Here is a 9,339-nt window from a genome sequence, read left to right as displayed (position 1 = left end):
AAATATGTTTTTATTTCCTTCAACTAGCTCTACAATTCTGTTGTCATTCTCTTTGTTTTCTGTTGTTAGCGCTAACCCAAGAAGAAGATATAAAATAAACAAATCTAAGTTCCTAACCTCTTACCAAAGTTTATTAAATCTCTCAAAATTAACAACCAGGTTGTGCTCAAATTAATAAGCTAAAAAGAATATGTGGACTTTCGTTTTTCAAAAGGAAGCATTTTGAGAAAATATACATTACAAAATAGTTTCTGAGTGATTTGTTCCTCAAAGAAATATGTTTTTTGTACTTTGTCACCGATTTACAGCTTTGCATACTTCAAATTTTTTTCTAGATTTATTGAAGTATAATTGACAGTTAAACATTGTATATGGTTAAGTGTACAACTTGGTGATTTGATAAGCATATATATTGTAAAATATTCACCACTATTTTGCTAATTAACATACTCATAAGTCACATAGTTACTATTTTCTTACTTTTTGTGTGTGGTGATCTAAAGATCTACCCTCTTAGCAGATTTCAAGGGTACAGTACAATTTTGTTAATATAGTCACATCGTTGTCCATTAGATTTCCAGGACTAATCTTCTTTCATAACTGAAACTTTGTAGCTTTGCTTACTTTTTAATCTGTCAAAAATATTTTTAAGCATATTTAAATTTTTCTGAGGCCAGGGGAGTAAGATAGCTATATGAAATGGGAACTTTAAAACTGAATCAGGCTTCATTGGCCTTCTATGTACTAAAGATTTAACATACAATGGTCTTTACTAAAAGGCTAACTACGTGAAAAGATGGACGAGATTAATAGTTAATCACACTGATAAAAATTCTATTTTGGGCTTTATTTTACATAAGAAGTCCAATTCTTAAGATTTAATTAAATTGTCCCATGTTTTACTTTAATGTTTGAAATTTTCCAAGTGTGTAATGATAGTGATCATTTGACATAAAGAAGAAAGAGTCCTTTTCCTGGGAGCTGTTCTAAAAAAGTGCAAACCAATTTCTCAGAAGAGTATAGAATCTGACTAGTAGTGAAAAGTTTGCCCTGCTGAAACCATGCTAATTAGTAATTACTTCACCCATCTAACGTTATCTTAACTCCAAAACACTGAAGCGGATTGACTCTAAAAAAAAAAAAAGTGAATTAAATAAGAATGTACTCACCACTCATTTTAATTCTATTGTATTTGGAGAATTGATTTATGGAAATTTTGAGCAATTGTCCAATTTAAGGGGAATTATTTCAGATAGTGTTCACTGTAATTTTAAAGTTCCTGTCTTTTCTAGAGGTTACTACATCATTGATAGCTGAAATTTTTCTCAGAGCTGTTCCATTGCAAATAAACAATTTGAGCTTCACTTTATTATTTATAACTCAGTGATGTCAGGAACAATGAAATAGATAGTCATCTACTTGGCAGATTTCATAGAAACATGCATTTATGAAATACTGATGTTATATCTGTACTGTATAATGGCAATATGTACTCAAGAATAACCTATTTGGAAGACTATTGTATTATAATCTCAGTCCTCTGGGGAGTTATTTAATCAAAATAGCTCTGCTTAAGTGCACTACAAGAGGAGACATAAAAAAATGTCAGAGGATCAAGGAGAGACAAAGGACTAGAAATTGTAATACTAAAAGTAATTTAGTGCCTTGAGGAATGGTAATTTTTTTTTTTTTCTTGAAGTGGGAAAAGCACTGATAAGTCAGGAATGTCAGAGCTCCAACTGAGATCTTGGTGAATGGCAAAATGAATTCTCACACCCATGAACAGCTAAACACCTAGATAAAAAGTGTTAAGTGAAAATGGAAATGTTAAGTCACACTGTGCTTCTTAATGTCAGTGTTAGTGAAACACTAATTGGTATCATATGATTATAAGCAACCATATTGGATCTTATTCCTCTACCTTCTTAACTCTTTTTTGTACAGCACAACTTCAAGTAGGCTTTCCAGTAATTCTATGAGCTAAATTCTAGCAATCCTCATGAGTTATAATAAAGAGTGAAAGAACATAGTGTCCTTGAATAATAAATCATGTATTAAGATATACACTCTTATCTTAATGTGGAAATCTATGGTAATTACTCTATTAATAAGTACCATGTGTTTAACTAGCATGCCTAATTATCTTAACTTTGATTATTGAGGATAAAACAATATAGGAGGCACAGAATGTTATAGAGAATTTTACTTCTATTTATTTGTTTTTGTGTGTGAATTCATTGTCACCTTTCTCCACTGTAAATGCATCATGTCAAAGTTGCCTCCAAACTATCTTTACAGGGTTTTCCTCCTGTAATCCAATACCAGTGATTTTTTTCCTCCTCTTTAGTAGTCAGTGCTTTGGCATTATACAATTATTGATATTACCGTATTAATCTTTTTCAAAGCATTCCAGGTTATAGTACATGACCATGCATGACCAGCTTCTTAAAATTTGTCATCTGCTTCAAAGTAATCAAGGATAATACTTTGTTGACCTTCTCTGTCTCTAGCATCAACTATTATTACTGAGCAATATATTTCTACTAATACCTCAGGATACTATTGGTAGTAGGTGGGTTATAAAATATAAATTATGAATACGAATTTGATCCTGTATTTCTGTCAGGGCTTAGTTGCTTGGTGTTTGAGAAATCACTTGTTTCAATATATTTCATATATTCTCCCATCGTTGCTCTGAGTTCAAGAGTATTACCCACCTTACATGCCGATCAGTGTGTAGCCAGTGTTTCAACCAAACATGATTCAAAACTTACCTCTTATGAGATCATTCCACAAGCATGGATGGTCCTCTTTATGACAAAATCCACCTAGCACTGATGTACTCCCTTTAGATATACTTTCATATTTAATTGTTTTCAGGAACACTTGCCATTTAATTCAAAATGATTTTAAATGTCAGTGATAATGATTAGTAATGGATAGCATTTTTGAGCATTTGCTAATTTCCAGACACTGTGTTAAGTGCTCTATATGAAATATCTCATTTAATGTAGTAACACTAAGAGGTAAGGATAGCAGGATAGCTCTATTAATTTTTGACAGATAACATAGAACTGGGATCTAAATCATGTTTTAGAATACCATAGTTGTTGGCCTCTAGGAAGAAATTTGAGCTCAGTTCAAATATTATTCTCTCTCAGAGGCCTTCCCTAACGACTCTATACAAATACCATCTCTGCCATCATCACAGCCTGTCTTTTTTGGCACATGGTAGCTACAACCTACCTACCTGTGGACAGTGAAATGTGATTGAATTTTCTATTTACCACTTCTCAGTGGGAGAGCCTAAAACCAGTGTGAGGTTTGCTTAATCCCTGTTTCCTTGCCATATTGGCAGGCAACGTGTCTGATGGTGGAGGCTCCATCAGGTCCTAGAGTGAGGAAACATGGATCAGAGCCCCTAGCCAATGTGACAAATAAAGCTTTATTATAAGCTGCCACGGTGTTGGGGATTCTTTTTAGAAACCAGAGGCTGATTGTACACTATTAATTCATGTACTCATTCAATCAACAAACATTTTTGTGTACCTGTTATGAATTAGGAACTGTTCCAAGCACTAAGAAAATTATAGTAATCAAAACAAAAACCCATGCCTCTTTGAAGCTTGTTTTCAGGGAAAAGACAGATAATAAGGAAAAACAAACCAACAAGAAAAAAAAGAAAACTATTTTTTTTAACTGTCTGTTAATGATGATATAGTGCTGTGGGAAAAAATGTGAACTTGTAATAGGGAGTGATGCAGGTTAAACTGTGTGTTCAAGGAGTTAGTTGCTGATAGAGTGATATTTGACCAAAGGGCTGAAAGATGAAAGGAAGCCTGGCATATAGTTATATTGAAGCACTTTTCCAGGAAAAAGGGACAAACTTCTGTCATTAAAGAACAGTAAGGAGGCTAACATTTGTGACAAAGGGGAAGTACAATGAAGGCAAGACCATAGAGGCAGAGGAGGGTCTTGTGGGCTCTTCAGTTTTCATCTAGCATAACTCGCTCACTGTGAACAGTGCATGGTTGTTGAATAAATGAAAGAACAATCTCCATAATGATGAGATTTAAGTATTCCACTTCATTCTACCACAAACCAAAAGAAAAACTCAGTTGAACTCACCAGGTCTACATCAAACAAATGCAGGTACTATATTAACAAGTATTTGTGCAGGTAGGTATATCCTAATAACACCTCTCATTGGTTCAAAACCTTATTGAAAGAAAATTGAAAAAAAAATAGTGATATCTATAAAAATGTGTTTCATTAGTTTTAACTTAGCCACCTATGATAAAGAACCACTGGCTAATGTTTTAGTTACAGGAATAGATTTTTTCCCCCAAATAGCTTCCAAAAAGTATCTTTACAAAAATTGTCCTAGAAGAAGAATGAGATTATTGATAAACATTTTGTACCAAGCAACCCATGATTATTCTTAAAAGTAGCCAGCTATGCTTTGAGATATTTTCTTTCATGATTCTTAACTCAACATCTTTGTTTCAGTTATCTAATGTTGTGTAACAAAACATCCCAAAACTTAGTTTACTATTTACTCACAATGTGTGAGTCAGCAATTTGAGCTGAATTCAAGTGAGAGTTCCTTCTGCTTGTTTATGAGTCCTCAGATGGAATGGTTCCTGATTTTCCACATGTCCTTTCGCCCTCTAGATGCTAGACTAGTCCTTTTTAAATGATTGTAGAAGCATTCAGAAGTTGCTGTTTCGAGACAATTCTCCACGAATCCCTCACATTTCTACATGGCTAGGCATTTATGGACAATTTAAGAATGTTTGTATAAGAGGTTATAGCAAGCTAGTAATGTGTTATCAGGGAAGACTTTCTTGTATTCCAAAGTAATAAACACAATGTCTCCTTTGGAGCAAAGTTTAGGCAAGTTTTTTAGCATCATCTTAAGGGATCGGGGGGTTCAAAGCTGGACACAGATTAGCTGTGTGTTCAGAATTCACCTAGGCCCATGTTGAATCACCCCTGTGGGACTTGGAAGATAAAAGAGATCAGTGAGAGCATGAAGTTCAAGCTGCCTGCTACCCTATAAGTTATAAACTGTGCAAAACCATTTGGTCTGGTTGTCTCCTTACTGACTAAGTTTGTGGAAGTGTGACAAGTTGACCTAGCAGCGCCTTGCAGTTTAGGGACTACTTGATTGCAAGCCTTTCCAAATAGTAGACTTGAAAATAAAAGCAGTGTCACTTTTGCCACATTCTATTGGTCAAAGCATGTCCCAGGGCCATACCAGATTCAAGCCTTGAGGGATTAGACTCTGTGCTTTGATGGGAGGAGTGAGAAAGACACATTAGAAAGGAATATGTGTAATTGTAGAATTCTCTCTTCTGTTATCTTGTAGCCTCTTGTTCATAATTTTTATCTCTTTGAATCTGTAAACTCATAATTCCTTCAATTTATATTTATTCTCCTAATCTTCTCTTCAGCTCTGTCTAATCTGCTATAAACAAGTTCACTGAGATTTCCAGCTTTCTACAGAAGTATAACAAATACATAAAAATGTGCATAAATCACAAGTATAAACAGCTTGATAAATTTTCACAAATTACCAACAGCCTTGTAACTAGAACCTAGATCAAGAAAGAAAATATCACCAGCATTCTCAAAACCTCCCTTATGCCCCTACCTAGTCACTACATACTCCCCAAGGATAAGCAATAGTTTTGATTGTTTCTGAACTTTATGTATGAATGGAATCATATGTATGTATTCTTTTGTGTCTGTCTAACTTAGTTCTACATCACGTTTGTTAGAATCATCTATGTTATGATTAAGTTCACATTCTCTGAACACAATGCTATTATGTTAGAAAATAATATCTAAAAGTTAAGATTTTTAAAATGTATTTTTAAAATTTAGAACACACTAATAAATAATTTATATCAAATAAGAAAGAACCCATATTTGAAATTAGAAAATATACTTAAATATGTAAAAATTATTACATCTCAAAACTTATGAGATGAGGCTAAATTTTTATTATATGAGAATTTAAATACGCTAATATATAAGAAAAGAAAAATAGCAGCCAATTAAGTAGCTAAGCATCAAACTTGACAATTAGTATATGATTAATAAAATATCCCCCAAACAACTATAGAAAGGAAAAAAAAAAAGGGTAGAAATAATATAGACATACAGACATAAAATTGTTAAGATTGTCAGAGACAAGTTTACTTTTTCTCTTCAAAGATTAATACATTTTAAAATATCTACCAAAATTAATGAAAAAAATTTTGATTAGTTACAAAAATGTCCCAGATCCTATATGCTTCCCTGTAACTACTCCTTTGATAACATAACATTGTAACTTTAAAAGAGTTGTACCTTATTTCCTGAATCTTTTAATGTGGGCTGGCTTTGTGACTTGTCGTGGTCAATAGAGTATGAAAGAAGTGCCAGTGTTCCATTTCCAAGCAAGATGTCAAGAGTCCTTTAGTGCCTATGTTCTCTTTTTGCTCTGACTCCACTTTGAGAACAAGTAAATGCCAGCTAACCTGCTAAAGAATAAGAAACCAAGTGAGGAAGAGCTTAGTCCTCCTTATTGAGTCCAGCCAGTACAAACAGAACCACCTAGTTGTCTGCTGCTAATCACAGATGTGCACGTGGGTATCTCTAGGCCCTTGGAGACCAGATGCTCTGCTAGCCAACACACACACATATGAACTTAAAAGAGCTTATTGTTTTAAGCATATAGGTTTTGTGGTTGTTGGTTACACAACATTATGGTAGCAGTAGATAACCACACAGAACCCATTATAATAGCATATTATGTATTTCCAAAGAATATATTTTATAAGTTAAAAAACCTCTTCTTAATTTTAATAATGTTGATGAGTAATCAGCAAGCTATAAGAATTATAGAAATAAAATAATTTATTAATTTTTTATTGTTTTTTAATAAGATGAAAAGATACTCAACTGAACTCAGGTTAAGTTTAAAAAGGTGTCGTGGACTTCCACCCCGGCACCGAGGCCCGGCTGCAGGTTGCCTAGGTGGTGAAGTCGGGATGCGCGTGATGCGGAGCTCCAGCCCCGGTGCGCAGGGGCAACATGAAGAAAACGTCACAGGTGAGCCCAGCACCCCGGGAGGGCCCCAACCCTTCCTCTCTGGGGCACAGGGGTCTTTTCCTGCAGAGGCCGGTGCCTCCCCTCACCCCGGGCTGCCTTCCCTCCATCCACTCCAGGGACCTCACCCTCAGGGAGTCAAGAAGAAAACCTGCACCCCAAATATCAGTCGTAAGATCAAGGAAGAGCCCAAGGAAGAAGTAACCGTCAAGAAGGAAAAGCGTGAAAGGGATACAGACAAAAGCGTGAAAGGGATACAGACCGACAGCGAGAGGGCCATGGACAGGGCGGGGGGTGCCCAGAAGTGTTCCGGTCCCACTCCATCTTTGAGCAGGGCCCAGATGATATGATGAAGAAAAAGGGGAACTAAGGCTGTGAATGTGTCGGACATGGGGACCTCTCACAACATCAACATCAAAAAGAACAAGAGGGAGACGGATGAAGAAACAGAACAGATCCTGTGCACGCTGGAGAAGGATGATTTCATCGATGAGCCTGGGCTGAGGAATGACACTCGAAATATGCCTGTGCAGCTGCTTCTGGCTCACTCGGGCTGGCTTTTTAAGGAAGAGAATGAAGAACCAGATGTTAAACCTTGTCTCAAGGAAGAGGACATGGAGGTGGGAGGGGCCTGCTGTGAAAGTGAAAGACGAGCCACGAGATGAGAGGAGGAGGCCAAGATGAAGGCTCCCCCCAGAGCAGCCAGGAAGTCCCCCGGCCTCCTGAAGGATATGTCTGTGGCAGAGCTTTCAGAAAGCTGAGCCTCACGCAGGAGGAAGAGCTGCTGTTCCTGCAGCTGCAAGACTGGCTCCTCGGGGGCTTCCCTGGTGGCGCAGTGGTTGAGAGTCCGCCTGCCGATGCAGGAGACGCGGGTTCGTGCCCCAGTCCGGGAAGATCCCACATGCCGCGGAGCGGCTGGGCCCATGAGCCACGGCCGCTGAGCCTGCGCTTCCGGAGCCTGTGCTCCGCAACGGGAGAGGCTACAACAGTGAGAGGCCCGCGTACGGCAAAAAAAAAAAAAAAAAAACTGGCTCCCCTGCCAGCCGCCTACTCTGGATGTCGAGCCTACCAAATCAGCGGTGCAGAGCGAGGACGGACAGATGGTGGTTATAAAGCAGGAGAAAGACCGGGAAGCCAGGCTAGTAGAGAATGCTTGTACCCTAACCGAGGGTCAGGTTGGCAAGCTGCTCATCTGCAAGTCGGGGAAGGTGCAGCGCCTCCTGGGCAAGGTGACTCTGGACGTGACGGTGGGGACCGCCTGCTCTTTGCTGCTGTCCTGTCTGTAGGACTTGGAGACAGTAGGATGGGTGAGACGACAGTCCTGGGACACGTAAAGCACAAACTTGTATGCTCTCCCAATTTTGAATTCGTGTTGGATCACAAACACTGGTAAAATAAGCAGACAGAGGATGATGGTGGCCGTGCTAACAGCGGTTGCTGCCTGCTCCAGACGTTGTGATCTAAAATCTGTTCGACCCAAAAGGGGCCTGTTTAACCCAGCCACTGTCCCCGTTTTGTCCACAGAGCCCACGTGGCTCCCTCCCACAGCAGCTGTGAACGGCGCGAAGACCTTCCCACAGCACCGAAACTGCTTGCTGCTGGGCGTCTTGTCCCTGCTACTTATTTTTATAGTTATGTTTCGGCTCTTCAACTGACTGCATCCTCCCCAGGTGGAGAGGGGACGGTCTGTGGGAAAGGACAGGCTCCTTCTCTTGGTAACGTCTTGGTTCTCAGGGAAGAAAATGGAAGGATGGCTGCTGCTGCTTTTGCTCCCTCCTTCCTCCCTAGGGGCGGCACCCAAGAGAGAGCAGGGACTTGAATCTGAGACTCAGTCGCAGCTCTGTCTCTTACCAACTGTGTGACTGGACAAACTACCTAACCTTTCTGAGCCTCATATTCCTCTTCTGACAAAAATGAGGGTGATACCTACCTTCCAGGGTTGGTGTGACGATGAAATGGAATATTGTCAATGAAAAATCCTTGCACAAGGCCAGACATACAAAGTTGCCACTCAATTAATGTTAGATTAGTTTACCAAAAAAACAAAACAAAAAAATGGTGTTGTGATATCTGTAGTTAACACTTAAAAATATTCATAGAAATTGTCTTCTATTGTAGTTTACTTAAAATCAACATACTGAGCAGTAGGAATGACTTTTGGGAATTCATTGCTGGGATACATAACTGCTATATATTTGAAATATTTCATATCTCAAGGAGTTAAAAGAAATTTAAGAAATG

At 38.3% G+C, this 9,339-nt stretch overlaps 1 pseudogene; it reads left to right on the top strand.

Annotated features, from left to right (window-relative positions):
• Window positions 1-7,040: 7,040 nt before the first annotated feature.
• LOC116753939 lies at window positions 7,041-8,491 on the top strand (annotated as a pseudogene).
• Window positions 8,492-9,339: the final 848 nt, after the last annotated feature.

This window comes from Phocoena sinus, chromosome 5 (genome assembly GCF_008692025.1).
Source record: "Phocoena sinus isolate mPhoSin1 chromosome 5, mPhoSin1.pri, whole genome shotgun sequence".
NCBI classification, from domain to species: domain Eukaryota; kingdom Metazoa; phylum Chordata; class Mammalia; order Artiodactyla; family Phocoenidae; genus Phocoena; species Phocoena sinus.
This window is presented reverse-complemented; position numbering and strand designations above follow the sequence as displayed.